Source organism: Aquarana catesbeiana, linkage group LG03 (genome assembly GCF_042186555.1).
Source record: "Aquarana catesbeiana isolate 2022-GZ linkage group LG03, ASM4218655v1, whole genome shotgun sequence".
Taxonomy (NCBI): Eukaryota; Metazoa; Chordata; class Amphibia; order Anura; family Ranidae; genus Aquarana; species Aquarana catesbeiana.
In genome coordinates this window covers 382,400,911-382,424,504 of record NC_133326.1, presented here as the reverse complement: position 1 = coordinate 382,424,504, position 23,594 = coordinate 382,400,911, and the positions used below count along the sequence as shown (strand labels likewise).

General features: G+C 40.9%; 2 long non-coding RNA genes across 5 annotated transcripts in view; one reads left to right on the top strand and one right to left on the bottom strand.

The window, feature by feature from the left end:
• The first annotated feature begins 264 nt into the window (after nt 1-264).
• The window catches only part of LOC141132370 (uncharacterized), a 105,494-nt gene continuing 82,164 nt past the window's right edge, over nt 265-23,594 (top strand). For both annotated transcript variants that reach the window (XR_012242893.1, XR_012242894.1), the window contains exon 1: nt 265-371. This is a non-coding gene — a long non-coding RNA (uncharacterized lncRNA). The remainder of the gene's footprint in view (nt 372-23,594) is intronic.
• LOC141132369 (uncharacterized) lies at nt 10,651-22,631 on the bottom strand. 3 transcript variants are annotated; one of them, XR_012242890.1, is made up of 3 exons: nt 22,473-22,631; nt 22,032-22,203; nt 10,651-14,564 (listed from the first exon to the last, which is right to left on the bottom strand). It is a non-coding gene; the product is annotated as an uncharacterized lncRNA (long non-coding RNA). The 3 variants fall into 3 exon arrangements; XR_012242892.1 differs by lacking the exon at nt 10,651-14,564 and adding an exon at nt 20,495-20,802; XR_012242891.1 differs by lacking the exon at nt 10,651-14,564 and adding an exon at nt 20,843-21,574.

Genomic DNA, 23,594 nt, shown 5'->3' with positions numbered 1-23,594 from the left:
TTAGCAATATAAACTCAAGCACCCTGAGAAATTTCACAGAATATAAAGAATTTGGGTCAAGAAAGTACTGCTGGTGACTCATTTAGGAAATAAAAAAAAACATTTTCAACTCAACATCAGTGGAAAATTTATTTTCATTATCAGGTTGAGTCTGATATCTTACAGTGTATTTTTTTCAATATGAAAAGCACCTTCAATGTTATCTAATAGTTATTTGCTTTGTGATACAGTATATCTTTATTAATGATTGCTTCACATTGCATTAAATTACAAGGTGGTTTATGTTCAAAACAGAACAGTCTATGGTAAAATTTTGATCCTAGAAGACATTAGACCGATTCTCCAAAGAAGTGGAGAATGAACATTTAAAGGTATGCTATGTCCATTGATCCAATCATATTCAAAGCAAATCATGTTTTTTTTCAAGTATTCAAATGGAATATAGCTTTGCTTTATTCACTAAACAAATGAGCATTCATTTTGGAAACATTAAGCATACAACATTCAATTACCAGCTCTAGAAATTTTACATTTGGCACTAAGAAATAATTGGCCAATATGAGCTCTTACATGTGGTTAATACATCCCTGTTAGGTTTTTTAAAAACTGCACCAGAAATCACCTTTCAGGCATTTTTCCTATTGCAAGTTACTTCAGCATTCAACACTTCTGGGAATGTCGGATGTGTCGTCCTTCCCTCCTCAGAACTCATCAGTGGTGTAAAGGTTGGAGGAGAGGCAAGTCAAGTCCAGACATGTCGAATGCCAAAGAGATGGGCAGAGGCTGCAGTGCTGGAACTGGAGAAAGGTAGGAAACAGCCACCAGGTGAGAGGTGAGTATACTAGCTCTTCTCTTGCAGGGAACTTTCACCTGAAGTTGAACCTAACAGGATTTCTTTAACAACTTGACCCCTGGAAGTCTTTACCCCCTCCATGACCAGGGCATTTTTTGCTATTTAGCACTGTGCTAATTTAGCTGGCAATTGCGCAGTCATGCAATACTGTACGCAAATGACATTTTTATAATTTACACACAAAAATATTTTCTCAGTTCTGTTATAAGAACATATCCAAAAAAAAATCTAAATTCTTCATACATTGAGGCCAAAATGTATTCTGCTGCATGTCTCTGGTAAAAAAAAGGCTCAATAAGTGTATTTTAATTGGTTTGAATTGAAATTTACCCAGCTATAGATGCTATATTGGCGGTGATCAACAACTTATAGTCGGACTGTGATAGGGTGGTGGCAATCTAATAGACACTATCTGAGTGGGTCACTAACTGGCATTGACATCCCTAGTGACATTAATACAGTGATTAGTGATAATACAGTACACTAACACTATACTAATGACACTGGCTGGGAAGGGGTTAACATTTAGGGACAATCTAGGGCTTAACTGTGTGCCTAACAATGTGTAATGTGTATAATGTGTGCTACTTTTACCTTACTATCTGGTTGTTCCCTATACAAAGAATTCTGTATTTTTGTGTGTGATTAGACACAGCCAATCAGCTGACTTCAGCCAAAATCATTGGCTGAAATCAGCTGCCAAATTCGTGCTGTATCCAATCACAGCACAGTTCAGCAGGGGCACACACATGCGTGCCACCGAATCCGGAAGAAAGAGCCAACGTACAGGTGCGCGACTGTTCCTGCACTCTGCCCACTCGCAGTATATATAATGTGAGCAGTCGACAGGAGGTTAAATAAACAGGTAAATATACATTTCCATTTTCTAAGGTGAGAAAAAGGGATTTAGCCCTGCCACACCTTCAATTGCCTGGACAATGCAGAATTAATATGCAAAAAATGTCTGGTTTAATCCAAAAATATATATATTTTTTTACTACATATCCTTTGTTATGACTTTTCAAAACAGCAAATTCAATTATACAGAGGTTGGATCAAGAGTAAAGTAGGGCCTGTTCACACTGCCTACACACTAAACAGGAGCGGTGTAGTGTGCAGGCAGCTGTCAGTTTCGGCATTGGGTGGGGCATCACAAAGTTCCCTTTTTTTTCTTTTTCTCCTCAACTTTATGTGAAGTAACACTTCATTTATGTCACTGCACAGCAGCGTGCTGCATTGTGCTGCTGTGTGCTGACATGCGGTACCTTCCTGTGAGCTGCAATAAAATGCAACATGTCTGCATTTTATCACAGCTCACTGCACCGTACATCTGGGCTGTATAAATGAGATACATAGAAACAATTGTTTTCGATGTGCCCTAGCAGGGACTGACATTGTTCTAGTGTGGAAAAAACACCACACTAGTGTGAATTGGCCCTAACACTTTAGATAGACATGTAATGTAGAAATAATAATCTATCATACTAAAAAGAGGGACAGTTGAGCAGGAGAGTGGCACAAAGGCATTTGATTCCAAAAGAAGGGCAATCCCTCTAATAAAGGAACAGTTAGGTGCTACATATAGACAATAATCATTTTTTTTGGTGTGGAGCTGAAAGGTTTGAATAGATTCCAGAATCTTGGAAAGTTCATCCCTAATCTCACACATTTAGAACTTTCCTTTAAAATTAATCTGAAGAATTTTGCTTGTACTCACAAAAGACTGTACAAAACAAAGTTAAGGTTCTGCAAGTAATTGCTATCAGATTCCCGAATAAATGCACCTTTCATGAATACATAAACCATGTTATGTAGCTTGGAAACACATTTAAAAAAGTGTATTAATTTAATATATTTATAGTACCTGGATCTTAAAACTAAACATAACTGTTCTATAATGCATACATTATAAGTGTCAGGGAAATGGCCGTAGGACTGGCGATCCTGCCAGTAACCGTCATGGTCGCGCCGGGTGAATCCCCATGCGCATGCGCCCACACAGGTGCGCAACGACGTGTGCACGCAGGTGCGCTACAGCAAGTGTGCACAGATGCGCGCTAGTGCGCGCACAGTGACAGTTGTTGGCGCCCTCTGGTATATTTAAGTTTGCTGCAGATGTATGCAGGTTGCTGGATTATCGTCAGCTTCCTGTGTCCCCTGTACCTGTTGCCTGTATCTGATTATCTGATTCCTGTTGACTACACGGCTTGCCTGACTCTTCCTGCTCTCTGCCTGCACCGACTCCTGGCTTGGACCTGACTACGCTCCAGTCTCCACACCTGTACTTTTGCTTGTCCGCACTGTGTTTGACCCCTGCCCTGGCTACCAACTCTGTTCCTGATTAATCCTGTTGTACCTCTTCTTGGATTGATCCTCTTGTGTATGACCCTTGGCCTGGCTTTGACCCTGTTCCTGGTTGCTCCACTGGGATCCTTCCTCGCAAGGCTGCCCAATCAGCCTTACCAGCGCACCCCAGCTGCCCTCAGCAACCCAGCTACCTAGCAAACAGCATTCGGCAATCCGTGCACCTTTGGGCACCGTACTCCCTGTCTCACTCCCAGGGGTACGCTGCACTTAGCCACAAGGGGCATCCTCTCAGCAATCCGGCCTCGTACCAAGGACTTGACAATAAGTTAATAACCAATAATGCTTTCATCATCTACATTCATAGGCGTGCACATGGGGTGTGCCAGATGTGCCCAGGCACACCCTAATTACCACGTGTGCCATAGCTTTTTTCTGGCAGAACTGCAGACATTATGTTCTGGCATCTCCATCAATGGACACTCAGGCAATGGACAGGAGCAGCTGGGATCATGCAGGAGAAGAAGAGGTGCCCAGTGGACACTGAGGGCACCCCAGCCCTGGACAACTTTACAGAGAGCTGAGGAAGAGACCACTGAAGAAGAGTCTAGCAGTCCACTCTGGCCCTGCCCCCTCTCCTTCAGAGCCTGGTTGGCACCATGTCAGATCACTCTGCACAGTGTTGAGGTGTCAGTGTTGGGGTATCATTGGCGCTGGATCAGGGATGGGAGCAACATTTTTTTTTTTATATATATATATATATATATATATATATATATTTGTCTTATCATTATTCTTGATATGTATACGTTTTTAATCATATATGCATACATAGTAATATTAATAGCAATATTGTAACATAATACTTGATCATTTACAGTTCAGTAATTTTGTTTTATCTGCTTTGTATTTTCTTGTTTTACTCCCTGTCTTCAGTAGTAACACTGAATTCCCTGATGCTGGCAGTCTGCAAGCCAAGGGTTAATGGCTCAGCTATGTCTTCTGTGCTTTTCCCCTCCCACTTTCCTCCCTCTCCCACCCTTCTGGCTCTATGCAACAGCTCAACTTTCTCCCTCCTTCCCCTCTCATGTTCCTCCCCTTCCTGCCATTTTAGCTTTATAAGCACATCATTTCCCTTCACTGTCCATGCATTTGAAAAAAAAAAAAAAAATGTCCCTGGAAACACGTCATGCACACCCCCTCTCCTGACATCCACCAGGCATTTTGGCAGCTGTCATCCTCGTGTGCAGCCCAGGACACCGCCGCTAATATCCATACTTTGAGCAGGCTGGCTCCCTGTCATGCTCAGTGATGCCTACAGCTGCACACTGATCACAGCTGCTTGGTCTCAGGTGTTCCCTATCCATGCTGTTTCATGCTAACTTCAATGTAAGTGTGCTGCTTATTTTAATAAAGTTTTTTTTATTTGATACTGACCTCAGCGCCCGGCTGTTCACTTTCTATAACATTGCAAAATGTCCTTTTCCTAACTAAGCAGCAGCTGCCCCATCGTACCTGCACAGGTAATGTTCTTACAGGTGAAGTCCATAACTGGCTTGTCTCTACTAAAGTAGTTCATGGCTTGGGTGTGTTCCGAAAGGCCGATGCTCCATAGATGAACTGCAAGGTTCCTGTTCTTTAGCCCACTACCCCATACAGAAATCTGGAGTAAGTAGCCTGTACTGCGAGGGGATTTTGTGTGTGTGTGAAGTATTAGTGAAGATAAGACCTAAAATTGTCAGATGATGACATTGAAGTAAAATGCTGCTTGTGTGGATATTTTGCTCTGTTGGGCAGTAAACTGTTGGTGAGAGGTAAAGCGCTGCTGAAGAGGGTTAGCAACACTAAGGAAAAAAATGGTGCTGGAAATGAAGGGCTACTGGTGTTTAACCACTTGACATCCGCACTATGGCCAAATGACGGCCACAGCGCGGACCTGAATTCCCGGGAGGCCGTCATATGACGGCCTCCCCTGTGCGCGTGCCCCCCAGGGCGCGCGCAGAGTGCGCTGTGATCGCCGAGTCACTGAGACTTGGGTGATCACCGATCCGAGTAAGGGGCCGGTCCCGGCCCCTTAGCATGTGATCAGCTGTCAACCAATGACAGCTGATCACATGATGTAAACAAAAGATCGGTAATCATTTTTTTTTCCACTCACTTTCGTGAGTAGAAAAAAAAGCCGATCACCGGCTCAGATGTGAGGGACAAAGGTCCCGAAGTGGAAGAGGCACATCTGCCTCATCGGTGCCGCCTAACAGTGCCCACCAGTAGTGCCAATCAGTGCCACCTAGCAGTGCTGCCTATCAGTGTAACTGATCAGTGCCCATTATTGCCACCCATCAGTGCCCATCACTGCCACCCATCAGTGCCCATCACTGCTGCCTATCAGTGCCCATCACCGCCTCATCAGCGTACATCAATGAAGGAGAAAAATTACCTGTTTTAAATTTTTTTTTTTTTTTTTAATTCAGACTTTTTAAATTTTTTTAACAAAAAATAAAAACCGCAGAGGTGATCAAATACCCCCAATAGAAAGCTCTATTTGTGGGGAAAAAATGATAAAAATTTCATTTGGGTACAGTGTTGTATGACTGCGCAATTGCCATTCAAAGTGCGTCAGCGCTGAAAGCTGAAAATTGGTCTGGATAGGAGGGGGGTTTAAGTGCCCAGTAAGCAAGTGGTTAAAGCGTATGCCTAGGCAAAAAAGCAAAAAAAAAAAAAAAAAAAAAAACATATGCAGTACATCTGAGCAATACACATTGCCTTGTATCCCAAGTACAAATATTCCAAATACATTCTCTTGTATTACAAGTACACAAAAATACCTGTGGATTTTGCTAGAAATCCAATGAGCTCCCAACTACCTGTAATGAGGTGACAAAACTACCTCTGCTGCAATGAAATCTCAAACAATGTTGTTATCCCTGCCTGAGTTCTCCCCTGCTGAACTACAGGACACCCCCCACATTTGTTATTATGTTATAAAGTTAGGGATAGGAGAATGTGTTGTTCAGCAGGGAAGAACTCAGGATGAATATCTCCCAGGAAGTAGCAGAAAGATAGTCCTGACTGCCAGAATTAAGTGTTGAAGCGGTAGTAGACCACATCCCAAAAAAAATTCAAAAAATGGGCCCTGGGCAGTTTAACCACTTCAGCCCCAGAAGAATTGGCCCCTTAAAGACCAGAGCACTTTTTACAATTTGGCATTGCGCTGTTTTAACTGGTAATTGTGCGGTCATGCAATGCTGTACCCAAACAAAAATGTGCGCCTTTTTTCCCCCCACAAATAGTGCTTTCTTTAATGGTATTTAAAAACCTCTGCGATTTTTTTTTTTTTTGCGATATAGAAAATTTTGGAAAAAAAATTATATTTTCTACTTTTTGTTATAAAAAAAAATCCAATCCATTTTAGTCATACATTTAGGCCAAAATGTATTCAGCCACATGTCTTTTTTTTTTTTTTACCAAAGTCAATAAGCGCATATTAATTGGTTTGCACAAAATTTATAGCGTCTACAAACTAGGGTACATTTTCTGTTATTTACGCAGCCTTTAGTTTATGACTGCCTATCTCATTTCTCGAGGTGCTAAAATGGCAGGGCAGTACACACAGTCCCCCCCCCCCCCCAAAAAATGACCCCACTATGGAAAGTAGACACCTCAAGGAATTTGCTGAGAGGCATGTTGAGCCTATTGAATATTTTATTTTTTTGTGATTGAAAAAATGACAAAGAAAAAAAAATTAACACAAAGGGGCTGATTTACAAACATGTTGGCGCATTTGCGTGAGCAGGAATAGTTATTGCGACATGGTGCATACTTAAAGTAATAGAAACCAGCTGGTGACTTGCACCGGATGCACGGAATCGTTGCGCGCATGGGCGCAGACACATTCTTAAATACAGAACAGACATCGGGCACTTGCTCATTGTAATGCTGATCATGTTAATGAACTTTTCCTTATCACATGGAGAATATTGCTTCCAGTTTTATTCCATTCATTAATTTCTTTTTGAAACAACTCAATATTTATTCTAGAGATCTTCCTCCTATCAACTGTGCACATATTCACTGGACTTGGATGTGAAATGTCATAATTGTCAAAATGTAATTGTGTGCATTTTATGGTGATAATCTATAATCATTGGTGGACCTGAAACTTCCATGAAAACATCTTCTTAATACATGTCTGTGTATTATACATTCTGGACAATTCATTTCCCCATACACTGTGCAATGTGATTGGATGACATATAAATCTTCTCATCTATCTGAGCAATTCTTTCCCCATACACTGTGCAATGTGTAAAGGGTTAATACCCAAAAAGAGAAAGCAGCTTGTGTCTGGTGGTGTAGCTGATTAGTAACTCCTAATCAGAATGTGTCAGCACAAACTAGATGCAGTTCTGTGTGTTTTTTTTCTGCCCTGAGGCTGGATTCACACCTATGCATTTTTAGTGCTTTTTGTGATTTGCACTACAGAACATGTTCCATAGGAAACCATGTTAAATGGACTGTACTGCAAATTGCACCAAAACTGCATAGGTGTGATTCAGCCTCAGGGCCAGTTCACACCAGATGCAGTTCCATTTTTTCTGCACCAATACAGTCAGTTTCGGTCAATTTCTGCAGCAGAAACTGACTGCATGGTGTGAACTAGAGCCATTGGAATACATGGAAAACGCTATGCATGCATTTTTAGTGCAGGAAAAAAAGCACACAGAACTGCATCTGGTGTGAACTAGCACTAAAAATGCATGCAGTGTTTTTCATGTATTCCAATGGCTCTAGTTCACACCATGCAGTCAGTTCCGGTGCAGAAAAAAAGTGCTCGGAACTGCATCTGGTGTGAACTGCCCCTCAGAACTTTAGTTCTTAAAGAAACCAAAGGTAATATTGTTGTAACCCCTTTTTTTGAACAAGCGTGAAAAATATATTGCTCACAAAGAGGGGAGTATTTCCAGCATATTATCTGTGTGATCATGTGTGTCTATATATATATATATATATATATATATATATATATATATATATATATATATATATATATATTTTAATAAATCTTTATTAAAAAAAAAAAAAACCATACAGAGCATCCTTTAAGGCCCGGTTCACACTTGTGCGATGCCAGACATCGCATGTAATTTGCAGCGCACTGACGTTCACATTACATGCGATGTCTGTGCGGTGCGATATCAGCCATACAAATAGTATGGCTGATATCGCACTGCATTTGGTGCAAACACGCACAGGACCCTTTTTTCTGTTTGGACCAGAATTAGATCGCATGGGTGTTCACACATATGCAATCTGATTCATGTCCAAACTGTCAGTTCGCAGTGCGATATGCAAACTGAACTGGGGGTGTCGTTAACAATGTATTGACACTCCCCAGCAATTCGCATATGGCAGTGTGAACTGACATGCAAGTCGGTGCGATGCGGGAACCCGCAGTGGATTTGCAGTGTTCTCGCATCGCACCAGTGTGAACCGGGCCTTATGCAGATTTTGACCATAAATATGTAATGTGCCTAGCCACTAAGGCCCAGTTCACACTGGTGCGATGCTAGAACACTGCAAATCCACTGCGGGTTCCCGCATCACACCGACTCGCATGTCAGTTCACACTGCCATATGCGAATCGCTGGGGAGTGTCAATACATTGATAACGACACCCCCAGTTCAGCTTACATATCGCACTGCGAACTGACAGTTCGGACATGAATCGGATCGCATATGTGTGAACACACATGCAATCCGATTCTGGTCCGAACAGAAAAAAGGGTCCTGTGCGTGTTTGTACCAAATGCGGTGCGATATCAGCCATACTATCTATGAATTACATGCGATGTCTGGCATCGCACAAGTGTGAACCGGGCCTTTAGGACCAAGCCTATTTCTAGTTACAAGTTAAAATCTGCATTTTTTGGCTTGAAAATTAATTAGAACCCTCAAACATTCTATATATTTTTAGCAGAGTACAATGGATATCATTACAATAATTTTTTCACACTGAGGCGTTTTGCAGGTGGTTAAAATAGTGCCTGCAAAGCGCCCTGAAAGAGCGGCTCCATTCACTCCAATATGAAAGCCCCGAGGGCTTTCACACTGGAGACACAGCAGCGGCTGTTTCAGGGCGCTTTGCAAGCGCTATTTTTGGTGGAGATCCGAGGGGGACATGCAAGGAAAATAAAAAAACACCATCTTTGCTTCTACATGATTGGATGTTAAAATCACCAGTGCCTCCCCTCAGATTTTCAGCGAGTACACTTGTATTGCAGAGTGGATTTGCCTTTAATAAACCCCAAAATACCTAATAATTTGGGGTGTACACAACAAAGTGCTAGAGTGCAATTTGCCTAATGGGGACACTAGTTAGATTGACCTGTGTGTTCCCAAGGAAAGGCATTGGGTTTTACCTTCACTTCCTGTTTGGCTATGTGACAGGAAGTAAATCCAAGTTTAAGAAAAGGGACACAAAGCCCAACCTAAAAAAGACAAGCAGGGGTTCTAACACTCACTTGGTTTCCCTCAAATGCCCAAAATTAGAATAGGATTGTCTGGAGCTAGATTTTAGCTCAGTGCTCTAAATCAGTGCTTCTCAACCCTGTCCTCAATATCCACAACAGGCCATGTTTGCAGGTTTTCCTTCATCTTGCACAGGTGCTTTAAATCAGTCAATGGCTTGGTATTTTGGACAGCTAGTTTAGCCAAGATAAAATTCCCTAAACATGTTCTGTTGGGGGTACTTGAGAACTGAGGCCAAGAACCACTGCACTAAAATGGAAAATTTATACTTACCTCTCTAATTTCTTTCCTGGTGCCTATCCATGGCAGCATACACACAATCCATGCCTATGCTACCATGAAGGCACCAGGAAAGTAACTTAGACAAATCACACATTTTTGGGGATTTGCCATGCCGATCAGCCTAGTTAAAGAGGGCCCATTAAAAAAAAAAAAAAAAAAAAAAAAAAAAAAAAAAAAAAATATTCAAAGTCAGCAGCTACAAATACTGCAGCTGCTGACTTAATTGGACACTTACCTGTCCCAGGGTCCAGCGATGCGGGGGATCGAAGCCTTGCGCGTCTCCCCCTCCGTTCAGTGGCCCCGGCATTGCAACTGTGGGCGCCGAGCTGTGGCTTCACAGCTGAGCACCCACTGCGCATGTGCGAGTGGCACCGCGATTGGCCGCTCAGTCACCTGGGACCTGTAATGGGTCCCAGATGATTGACAAGAGGGAGGGAGCAGAGCTGAGCCCTTCCTGTGCCGAGTGGGAAGTGATGTCACCAGCCCAGGCACTGAAAGAGGCAGACTACGAGAGACCCCCTGGCAACAGGCATTTAGGAGAAAAAAAAAAATTCCACATTTTTTTTAATTTATTTTTTTTTTTTTTTTTAGGAATTTTCATGCATTTTTTTTGGTGGACCACCACTTTAAGCTGCAGCTGGGAAATGTGTTGCATGAAAAGTAACAAAAAACACAAAAACATAAAAATTTGCTACAAATTTTATTGGTCAACAAAACAGGACTTGGAAAAGAGCAAGGAAAGCAAAAAAACACATGCATGTTAATTTGAGACACTAGAATATGGTTAACATGAGTTAAAAAGAGTGCACCCACAAATGGATATCTATTAAGGATTTAAACGTTAGTCAACATCTTGAGAACATTTTTAAAAAATAATGCAGCACAGACAATTAAATCAAAGTGAACAACCTACAAACAACACACATTGACATCAAATATATTTCAAGGGAAAATATCACCCACCCAAAAAATACAATAAACCAAAGTAAAAAGAAAAACTTGCTCAAAAACACATCTGTTTTGCAAAGACATAAACAAAATACAAAGCGAAAATACACGTGTTACAAACTCGATAAGGACACCCAAATGTACTCTTGCTGGACGGGCGCACACACACACACAGCTCTTTTCAGGGCAAGGTAAAGAATGCCATCTGCAAGCTTTATATAACATAGGTTTGTGTGCTAATGAGGCAATTGAAAACACATGCACAGTCCATGCAACACAAAATGCAAGTTCACCCAATGTAGAGAGAACTTCAAAGTGGGTACACCTGTTAAGGATGTCCTTAAATTACTAACCCAAAAAACACACCATGAGCATGCCCAGAAACATCCAAGTGCTGTTCACACACAAAAAAAAGAAAGTCCCTGAGCATGCCCAGACCAACCCAAATGCAGCTAGAACCAAATAAGCCACCCCCCTGTCCAAAATTAAACACATCATCCAGCATGCCCTTAATTAAGGTTAAGAAAAAAGAAGGTTGAAAAAAAAAAAGTACTGGACTGCATCAAAAAGGTATCATAAATGCACTGGATTGCATCAAAAACGCACATGCATCTGGACTACGTTTCTATGGAGTGAACTGGCCCTAAAGCTAGTAACTTGGGGGGGGGGGGGGGGCTTACTCTGCCTGTGGTGCATCTGTAGCATGTATCCAAAATGCTGCTTTAAAGATGTACGGCTTTAGAGAAAACATCCAAATCGACATTGCAGCTGCAAGATTTTAACACAAAACTAAAAATATGCCCCCCAATACATACAAGGCCATTTGGGGCTGTAAAGGCTTAAAATGAGAACCCCCACGTGAAAAATACCACCCCAAAATCTAAAAATATTGTGCCCCTCCCACACACTAACAAACCCCTAGCTATACACACAGCAAGCCAGCCCATGAAAGGGGGGTGGGTGCTTAGGGGCTCAGGCACCCCAAAAGTCAATCACCTTGTCCCCATATTCAGGGGGACAGAGGCCTCTTCCACACAACCCTAGGCTGGGGTTGTGGGGGGCTTTACAGAATGTGGAAAGCCCCTTTAAACTAGTGGGTACAAGGTGCTTCGTGGTTGGTATTGGGCTAAGCCCAACATGCCGCAAAGGCAGCCAGCTATGTTGAGTGCATGTGGTATTGTATCGTTCGGGAGGGAGTTGGGCGATCGCTCTTCTCGCCCCTTTCCTAGCTGGCCCTGTTTGCTCTGAAAAAGGATGTGGTTTGGATTGGTGAAGGCAGCTCACAGCCTTTGGAGATTGGAGAATGGAGTGTGGAGTTCCCCTTTAAAAGCAAAAGCTAACCCAAGGAAATCATATGCATTAGAGGGGGGGGGGGGTTAAATGCCCTTTTAGGAGGAGCTAGAGGAGCGAGAGTCTTTTTACATAATTTTAACAAGGTACATGTCACATGTCGGCGACATAACATGCTAACATGACCTGTGTGCAAATATCCGACAAAAAAAAAAAAAAAAAAAACTGTAAAAGTGAACCAGCGTAAAAAAAGAAAAATGTCAAGTTTAGAGTTGCGCCCGTTCAACCCACGCAAATGCATTTACGTTACTTGACATTTACTAAGATTTTGGCTGCGCAGTGAACCAACGCATTTGAACAAGTGCAAATGCCGCTTGCTTAAATTGGCCTCACGCAGTTCTAAATGTACTTGCAGGCACAGCAAACTTGTTCAGAAAAAGTTACTTTCTCATTCTATGTTGGGCATATTTGTTACTTGGGCAGTTATTACCATATTTCTTCACATCACCCCACATCACGCTCATAATATTGGCACCTCCAACTTCTTTTAATTTTGAGTTGAAGATGTACTGTGCCATGTCCATAGTGGCGCACTGATCGCCTCCTCCCATTACTACAGTAAATGGGGAATAGCGCTGTGTTAGGCTCTATTCACACTAATTTTGCAGAAATGCATGGGAATTTTTTAACATGGGTTCCTATGGAACATGTTTACATCAATGCATTTTTGTGCCTCTGCGTTTTTGGAAAGGGTCGGGGGCTTTTCATGTAATAGAATTCAATGGACCCGCATCCAAAACGCAAGTACCGTGTTTTTGCCGCATTGTGGTTTTTTTCTACCGTATAAAAAAACACTAAAAAAAGAAAAAAAAAAAAGGAAAAAGCAAAACGCCACAAAAACGCATGTTCAAAAACACGGCAAGCACCATAAAAAGCACTGCAGAAACGCTCAAAAGCAACATGCATAGATGTGAATCGAGCCTTACCGGCGCAAACGTTTCATAAATACCAAAACGTACGTTGCGCCTCAGCGTGCACCTCAACTCATGGTGCAAACGGTTCGTAAATCAGCCCCCGTGTATGGGGAAATGAATTGCTCAGACAAATGAGTGTATTTAACCGCTTCAACCCCGGAAGATTTTACCCCCTTCCTGACCAGAGCACTTTTTGCGATTCGGCACTGCGTCGATTTAACTGACAATTGCGCCCTCGTGCGACGTGGCTCTCAAATTGATGACTTTTTTCCCCCACAAATAGAGCTCTCTTTTGGTGGTATTTGATCACCGCTGCGATTTTTATTTTTTGCGCTATAAACAAAAGAGCGACAATTTTGAAAAAAACTCATTTTTTTACATTTTGCTATAATAAATATCCCCCAAAATATATAAAAAAAACATTTTTTTCCTCCGTTTAGGCCGATACGTATTCTTCTACATATTTTTGGTAAAAAAAAATTGTAATAAGCGTTTATTGGTTTGAGCAAAAGTTATAGCATTTACAAAATAGGGCATTTTTATTAATCTTTTTTTACTAGTAATGGCAGGGATCTGCGATTTTTATTGTGACTGCGACATTATGGCGGACATTTGACACATTTTTGGGACCATTGTCATTTATACAGCGATCAGTGCGATTAAAAATGCACTGGATTCCTGTGTAAATGACACTGGCAGTGAAGGGGTTAACCACTAGGGGGTGGGGAGGGGAGCAGAGATCAGTGACACTTGTCACCAGGCAGAACGGGGAGATGCTGTCATCAGCATCTCCCCGTTCATCCTCTCCGTGAGGCGATCGCGGGTATCCCCGCAGCGATCAAGTCCGTGGAACCCGCGACCTGACTCACGGAGCTCCCGGCCGGGGTGCACGCAATGGCACGGCGGGAAATTCAAATGGAAGTACCTGTAAGTCCATTTGCCCAGCTGTGCCATTCTGCCGACGTACATCGGCATGCGCCGGTCGGAAAGGGGTTAAACGTCATCCAATCAGATTGCACAGTGTATGGGGAAATTAATTGTCCACAATGCACAATACAGACATGTATTGAAAAGATGTTTTCATGGATGTTTTGGCTCCAATGATTATAGATCATCACCATAAAATGCACAATTACAAGTCCAGGGAACATCCGCACAGTTGTTGATAGGAGGAAGATCTCTAGAATAAATATTGAGTTGTTTCAAAAAGAAGTGAATGAATGAAATAAAACTGGAAGCAATACTCTCCATGTGATAAGGAAAAGCTCATTAACATGATTAGAACTACAATGAGCAACACATATTTAACAAGCTAAACCGTGTGTACCCTGTCAGGCGAGGATGAAATGGTGTGCTTTGACAATGAGCATGTGCAGTTGAGTAAGCTGAAAGAAGGGTGTAAAAAGGCTTGATTAGTTAGTTATTAGTAAGACAGATCTACATGTTCTGGACAGAATTTGTGCATTTAAACATTATTATATACATACTATTTAGCCTGGTAACAGAAGATGGTAAACTGTAGTAAAGTTATCCACAGTATTCAGACAAAAATTTAGAAGATTACATTGGCTGCGCTTGCTACATTACATTGGCGCGAAGGATTGCGCAAGTGCGCAATAGCGCTTCCTATGTAAATATGGTTTGGTGCACACAAGTGCACCGTCATTTTTGATAAATGTCTTGAGTCCCGTTTTTTGTGCAATTGCTCCAATTTCTCCACTGCACAACAGGCCTTTAGTAAATCACCCCCAAAGTTGTCACTAACTGTATATAGTTCAAACATGGCATGGTTATATGTGGAATTACAACCCAAAATACATTCTACTGCTTCTCCTGAGTGAGTATGGGATACCACGTGTGAGACTTTTTTGGAGCCTAGCCGCGAACAGGCCCCCGAAAACCAATCACCGCCTTCAGGATTTCTAAGGGCGTAAATTTTTGATTTCACTCCTCACAACCTATCACAATTTTGAAGGCCATAAAATGCCAAGATAGCACAAAACCTCACCAAATGACCTCATTTTGGAAAGTAGACACCCCAAGCTATTTGCTGAGAGGCATGTTGAGTATTTTGCAGATCTCGCTTTGTCACAAAGTTTTGAAAATTAAAAAAAAAAAAAAAACATTTTCCTTTCTTCATTTTCAAAAACAAATGAGAACTGCAAAATACTCACCATGCCTCTTGGCAAATACCTTGGGGTGTATACTTTCCAAAATGGGAACATTTCAAGGCCTAGGTAGTGAGGAGTAAAATCACCATTTTACGCCCTTAGAAAGCCTGAAGGTGGTGATTGGTTTTCAGGGTGCTGTACACAGCTAGGCTCCCAAAAAAAAGTCTCACACATGTACTCAGGAGAAGCAGCAGAATGTATTTTGGGGTGTAATTTCACATATTCCCATGGCATGTTTGAGCAATATATCATTTAGTGACAACTTTGTGCAAAAAAGCTTGTAATTTAGAAGCTTATGTCACACATTACCCATTCTAACCACTTGAAGACAAAGCCCTTTCTGACATTTTTTGTTTACATGAAAAACTATTTTTTTTCTAGAAAATTACTTTGAACCCCCAAACATTATATATTTTTTTAAAGCAGAGGCCCTACAGATTAAAATGGTGAGTGTTGCAAAAAAATTTCACAGTATTTGCGCAGCGATTGTTGAAACACTTTTTTTAATTTTAATGCACTATATTGCCCAAATGTTTGATGAAATAAAAAAGATGATCTTATGCTGAGTACATGGATACCAAACACGACATTCTTTAAAATTGCGCACAAACATGCAGCGGCGACAAACTACATACATTTTTTAAATCTTTTAAAAGCCTTTACAGGTTAGGGTACCTCACATGCATGGTGCAATTGCTGTTTACATACGACACGAGACTGAAGCTTGCGTTCCCCTTTGCGCATGAGCACAGGGGGACAGGGTGTTTTTTTTTTTGCTTTTTTATTTTTAAACTTTTCCTTTCATTTTTTTTTTTAATCATTTTTATTGTTATCTCGGGGAATGTAAATATCCCCTATGATAGCAATAGGTAGTGACAGGTACGCTTTTGAAAAAATTGGGGTCTATTAGACCCTAGATCTCTCCTCTGCCCTCAAAGCATCCGACCACACCAAGATCGGTGTGATCAAATGCTTTCCCAATGGCGCTGTTCATATCCGGCGAAACCTAAATCATGAAATGCTCGTAGCTTCCGGTTTCTTAGGCCATAGAGATGATTGGAGCCATTCTCTGATCAGCTCTATGGTCAGCTGACGAAACCACTGGCTGCATTCTCGGGTTCCCTGGTGGGGCAAGAGAGCCAGAGAAAAAACATGGAAGGCGGGGTGGGGGGGGGTTGACATTCTCTCCCACTGCTTGTAAAATAGCCTTTCACATGATAGCCGACCGCTGGCTGAAAAGAATACCAAGATGATACCTAAACCTGCAGGCATCATTCTGATATAATCACTCAAAGTCCAGTAAGATACCAATACATCGCTGGTCCTTGTTGGGCATATATTGTAATGTTCTTTTGTTCTTTTTTTCATGCAGCCTGTGGGCTGAACAAAAAAAAAAAAAAAAAAAAATTGATTGGTGGGTATGCCCCACTTTTAATGATGGGCATAAATGCACCATTTTTTTTTTTTAAACTGTGGTGGTGAAATCACCTTCTACATGTCTGGAGTCGCTGTTTTACGTACCGTGAGAGCAAACACTTTTGCTGTCAAGATAAATAAATCAGTGCTGCAGCTGAATGGCGTACCTGAAAAGCAAACAATGATAACAATAAAACATTAACTCAATAAAACAACTTTTTTTTATCACAATCTGTGCCTAAAAAATATATGCCGAAGCAAGGGGGCAATCCGCCCCTAATGTTTGCCCCTCCACCCCTGCCCCCATGCTTTGGGATATATGCTCTTTTTTTAACTGGTGCAGAAATCACCTCCTACAGCACTGGAGTGATGGCTTTACGTTTTGTGGGAGCAAACCCTGTTGCGGTCAGAATAAATAAACCTGTGCTGCAGCTGAATGGTGTACCTGCTAAGCAAATAATGGTTAACAATAAAACAAAGTAACATTACAGTATAACAGTAAGACTAAAAAAAAAATAAAACATTACAGTTCTAAAATACAGAAACAATAGAGAGAGCACAATAAATATATAACAATAGAGAGCAAATAGAGCGGGCAATAGAGAGCGAACATGAGAGAGAATAATAGAGAGAAGAAAAATAAAACCACAACTATTTTTGGCTTTAATTTTTTTTGTGTTTTTTTAATTTATTTTTTGTTGGGTTTTTTGCACTTATATAAACTGTAAACTATAACTGTAAACATTCCAGATTAGGGTCTCTCAAAATGTGATGGCTATCTCATCTTTTGAGACCTTGTTTTAGTGTGCCCTAGGACTGTGTAGTGCCCTACCCTACACTCAAACGCTACCACATACTGGTGGAGTATTAAACAGTCACCGATGCAGAGACCAGGTTGGTCAGGACAGGAGGGACAATAAAAGTGGGTGTCACGCCTAAATCTGCGTTTTCTGGAGACACAGCATCTTCTTTGGGGTGTTGGGCAGGGGTACCAGGGAGGACATATGGAAAATGCCTCTCATGCAGGCGGCTCACTGCATTTGCATTGGGAAGTTGGGCCACAGCACCGTCTGGAAACAGAAGGGCTGTGATGATCTCTTCCTGGAATTTTAGGAAGGATCCAGTTCATCCTGAAGCCTTATATAGCACATAAGCGTTCAGCAGAGCCAATTGGAATATACAGACACTTTTTTGTCCCAGCATCTGGCCTTACCGGCAATTAGGTACGATGCCAACAACTGGTCATTGAGGTCCACCCCTCCCATGTTAAGGTTATATTCGTGGACACAGAGGGGTTTCTCCACAACACCAGTCGCCGTAGGAATTTGGACTGCCGTGTCTGCGTGAAGGGAGGACAGAACAAAAACATTCCAATTATCCCTCCACTTCACTGCGAGCAAATTATTACATCTCAAGCAGGCTCTCTCCCCCCGTCTAAGTCAGAACTCCACAAACCATTGGAAGCCCCAGTGATTAGATCACACGGTGCCACATGCAAATATTCCACAATCAAAAAGGTGAATAAAAAGTGGCACAATAATTGTCAACGTACAAGTGGTACTCCTTTCCGAATAAGGGTGACACCAAGTCTCACACAATCTTACCAGCGCTCCCTATGTAGTCTGGGCAGTTCTCTTGCTTTGAAAACCATAAAACTATATGTATAGCCTGTTGCCCTGTCACAGAGCTTATACATCTTGACCCCATATCTGGCACGCTTGCTGGGAAGATACTGTTTGATAGACAAGTTGCTAAAAAGCCCGGGCGATCAGGGGGTTAAACCTTTATTCAGCAATACATGGCGCATATCCTGACGCTATAAAAACCTGACAGTGACAATAACTAGCTAACTACACACTGACAGGGGCGATCAAGGGGTTAAACTTTTATTAGGGGGGTTCCCTAGACCAGTGTTTCTCAACTCCAGTCCTCAAGGCGCCCCAACAGGTCATGTTTTCAGGCTCACCATTATTTTGCACAGGTGATTTGATCAGTTTCACCGCCTTAGTAATTACCACAGCTGTTTCCTCTGAGGGAAATCCTGAAAACATGACCTGTTGGGGCGCCTTGAGGACTGGAGTTGAGAAACACTGCCCTAGACCTATCTGGGCCTACTACTGGGTACGATAGATTAGATAGATTAGATAGATTAGATAGATTAGATAGATTAGATAGATTTTTTTTTTTCTTGATAAAACTCTTTCCAATAAAATGTGCAACACCGAAGCGTGTAACTGGCAGCTGTGCAACAGCAGATATCTTCCTCTGAGTTAACACACAGTCATACAACAAGGTCAGACTGAGTCAGCAAGGTGCTAAAACCAACAGTGATGGAAGAAGAGAGATTTGATAAGAGTTTTCATGTAAAGTAGGGTGCTTTACTTGGTATGGTTGGGAAATTGTAAATCACCTAACTGGGGTTAAAGGAATAACCCAACTTGATTTTATTGTAAGGTCGCATTAGGATTTCCAGGAATGTGATTTGTCAGTGCAACTTCAGATGTGACTTTGAAGACATCTGTGCAGCGTGCACAGATGTTGATGTAAGTCACACCCAAAAATCGACAAAAGTAGTGCAGGAACTACGTTTTTAAATTGATGTGGCACTACAAGGGTTTGCACCAATTAGAACAGTGCCACTGCTGACAATAGGGTGCGAATTGTCACGCGATTTGACCTATCAAATCTAATAAGCACTCCAATGTGAACGAGGGCTCACTGCCACATTAAAATGCAATTAAATTATTTACAGTATAAGTGCCCTGTAATACAATCCCTTTTATTGATACAAACAGGAGATCCCTAGTAGACTATCAACAGGGTATGTGGGTGCAGCAATGCACAGCCATGCTTGGAGCACTCTGCAGGTGTGGGTCCACCTATCACAGCCGTTCAGTTGGCAACTGTCCTAGAAATTGAAGGGAAATACAGAACAACTCAGAACAGTCACAGCACTCCCACAGCTCTGCTGCTGGCCACAGCTCTGGCTCACACATCTAACTACAGGGCTGTTGATTACTGTGCCCAAATACCCCAGCTCTTGTGAGTGCTATCTATTAAAGGTGTTTTTTTATTGTTCAAGATCCTTTCACTCTCACTTTCTTTTTGTTTTGTATTTAAGCTATATGTAAACCTTCACCTTGTATAACAACTCATTTAGTTTAAAATAGAAATAAAAGGTAGAACATTTGTGTATAGAAATAAAAAAAATATTTTTTTTCCCTTCTTTTCTATGACTGATCCTATTTCATCTGTTCTCAGCTGCTGGGGGGAGGGGAACTGGGGGGAGGGGGGACACAGCAGCGCACTGTGCTTCCCAGTGAAAGACTGTGCACGGGGGGGGGGTTTGTCAGGACAAGTCTGATCATTGAAGGAGAGCAGGCTGAGTTTCCAGCATAGCTAGAGAACTGACCACATTGTGTTCTCCTGCTTAGTGTGGTCAGTTTCTTTTATAGGAAAGCAGCGGGACTGGCAAGAACACCAGGGATTTCAAACAAAGGAAACAATACAAAGAGACCAGGATAATTTTTCATACAAGTGCATGGTACAGCAGGCATACATCAGGAATATGATATGTTGGGTTTACATACTCTTTAAGCCTTCAAACATCTCTTTTGCTGTACTGAAGGGAGCTGCAAGATTTTAATTTGGTAGTGTCTTCAGGAAACTCAACTCTTTCCTTGATCTGTGTCTACTTTAATCTGCAAATCACAGATGGGATAATTAACATTTCATGGTTTGATTTTTCATGACATTTGACTAATTAAAGTGAGCCTGTTATGAAAGACGTTTGGGGCCTGCAACTGCTGCTTTCCTCTTAAAAAATACTTGTCGCCTGGCTGTGTTTGGCATCAATAATGTGTGAGTCACAAATCCAGAATATGCATGTTGTAAATGAATGTTAAAAAGTGTTTGAATTCTTTTGTACTTTTACATTGAAGCCAAATCATTAGACATTTACCTTGGAAGGAGGGAATTGCTGAGTACTAGAAAGTAGTGCTTTACTTTTATTTTTTCCCCAGGAGGAAAAAAAAATCTGTATATAAAAGGAGAACAAAATGATTTTATTATTTTTTATGATTATTATTTATTATTTGAAGAGCCAATCCAACCAAAACTGATAGATAATTTTCTAACAAAAAAGTAAGTTGACAATTTATTTTAATTTCTAGGGGACTCTGTTGGGGAGATCCCGGCACTAGAGTTCCTGAGCCTGTACACCTTCTGCAGCCATATGATTATTGAGAATGCAAGTAGATGGGTGTTCCCTAAACTTCCAAGCAGAGAGGACTGGAAATTATGGCAGGTTATAATCTCGCTTTTCATAGGAAAAGTCTGCTAAACACAGTTCTAATAATTTAAAACTAAATAAAAATATGTTCTAAGGTCAACAGCATGTATAGTAGTAATGGAGAAAATGCAGCTTTAGATCAGTAAAAAAATATAGCGATAATGATATGATAAAGTGCAAGTCATGGCAACATTTTCAAAAAATATGCATTATATCTCTGCAAATCCCACACATTACCACATGTTTTATCTATTTAAGTACCCTGCAAGTGCAGAAAATGCATTTTGATCTGCCAGAAATACATTCACCTACTAAGTCCTGTTGTGAACTGACAAAGCGCAGCATTTTTGTGGACTGAGTGTTGTCAATTCTGTCTAGTTTTCTCTTGCCAATCTACTCAGACTGAATTACTTTCCTATCGCCGCAACATTAAGGTTAACCATTCTGGAATCCCGAGATAAGGACTGGTAGAGCTTCATTGAAGAAAGAGGTTTGGGACTTTGTATGAAGCATACAGCTGGGGGGTGACAATAATAATAATAATAATAATAATAATAATAATAATAATAATAATAATATACAACCACCACCAACAGACACATAACCCATGTATCACACAATACATATAAAAGAAGTGCATGATTGTTACAACATATTGCAATAAAATTGATGGAATGATCCTGACTGTCAACATGATAATGGTATCAACATAGCTCAACGCGTTTCATGGATGACCTCCACTCATAAGGTGCAGATGCTTGATATATATATATATATATATATATATATATATATATATATATATATATATATATATATATATATATATATATATATATATATATATATATATATATATATATATATCTTAATTATAATTAATAAGTTGTACACATTAATAATTGGTCTCAATGTAAGAGGGCAGGGGAGGGGGAGGAAAAACAAAAGTATGGAAAATATCCAACCATACTTACAATATAGAATATATGAGAACTGCAGGCCAGCCAAACACTTCACTAGCCCCGGGAGCTGAGGTGGAAAAATCCAAGATATTTGATAGAAAAACACTCAGGAGAAGGATGTCCCTGGGAGTAAGGTCCCCCATGGATGGTCAGGGGTGATGTGAATGGCATATCCGTGGAACCTCTGCAAATAAGTGTTGAAATGATGTGTATTATTACATATAGTATGAAGTGTACCTATTTAACATGGTAAAGTGTGGGCCAATGCCATCACCGAGAGGTAGTGAGTGAAAATGTGATCGTATGGGAAAGTGCCATATCTAAGTATAGAGTAAGGGGAAATATAAAGGTGACTTAATGTACCCCAACCCATGGAGGATACATGTGAAATAGAAACCACACACCAAAGGAAAGGATGAAAGGGAAAGGAAGAAAATTCTACCATAATACTACCTGGAACTCCTAGGCCAACACACATGGTCAAAATTGGTGCACAATGTCCAAAGAGGCCAGCTACCACAGGGAATATCTGTGACCTTGTGCAGTGAAAAAAGAGAGCCTCATGCCTTTCAGATCAGCATCCATGCTTGCTGCTTCCTGCTGGGAGAGCTCCTCACTGTGTGTTCAACAGCCCACATATATATAGAGGAAGAAAGGGGAGGGGATAAGCATACCCAGGTGCTGTGTGCACCTGTGCCTCATCTCCTAATCCCATACTTAGATGTGTTTTTCCACTATGTGTAGGGCTGCACTTTGAACACAAGAGAGAGCAGTTGTTCCAAAACGACACTGCAAGCTGAGGGCATGAAAAAAAATAAAATAAATAAATAAATAAATAAATATAAATATATATATATATATATATATATATATATATATATATATATATATATATATATATATATATATATATATATATGATTGGGAACTTTCCGTGAGGCGGCAGTAACTGTCCAGGGAGCACGCTCTCGGCACAACACTGTCAACGTTATTGCATGCAAATATGGGGCCGCTCAGCACCAAGGCCCGGCCGCTGAGAGACTGCATATTTGCGTGCGCTCAGCACAAAGAGGTTAAGAAACCTGAAAAGTATTGTAAACTTAGGCGAGTCAACAAGCATTTACAGATAATGAAATGTGTGTAGAAAAGCTCCTAAGACAGACGCACCACTCTTGTTAATCACATTTTTTATTTTCTTTACTGAAATTCATGTGTTTGTTAATGCATTGTTCAATTGTTTATGCAAATCAAAGTAGATTGAATGTTAATATTATGCAAGGGAGTTTGATCAATTCGTTGTTAGGGTGAATATAACATTTTGGAAGCTAAATGGGGTAGACAGAAAGTAAAGATACATTACTCTGTTAGGAAAAATACATATTTATGGGGGAAAAAGTTTACACCATAAAAACTATTTTAGTTTGGAAATAAATGAGGCAGCAGAACATTTTCATTAGTAACAGTAAGCAAGCCTCAGCATTTTCCTTAATTAGTCACAAAGGATGACAGTGACAGTTTTGTGGTGGCCCTTTTAAAGATTTAAAGGCAAATGGATAATTAAAGAGTGTAACAAGC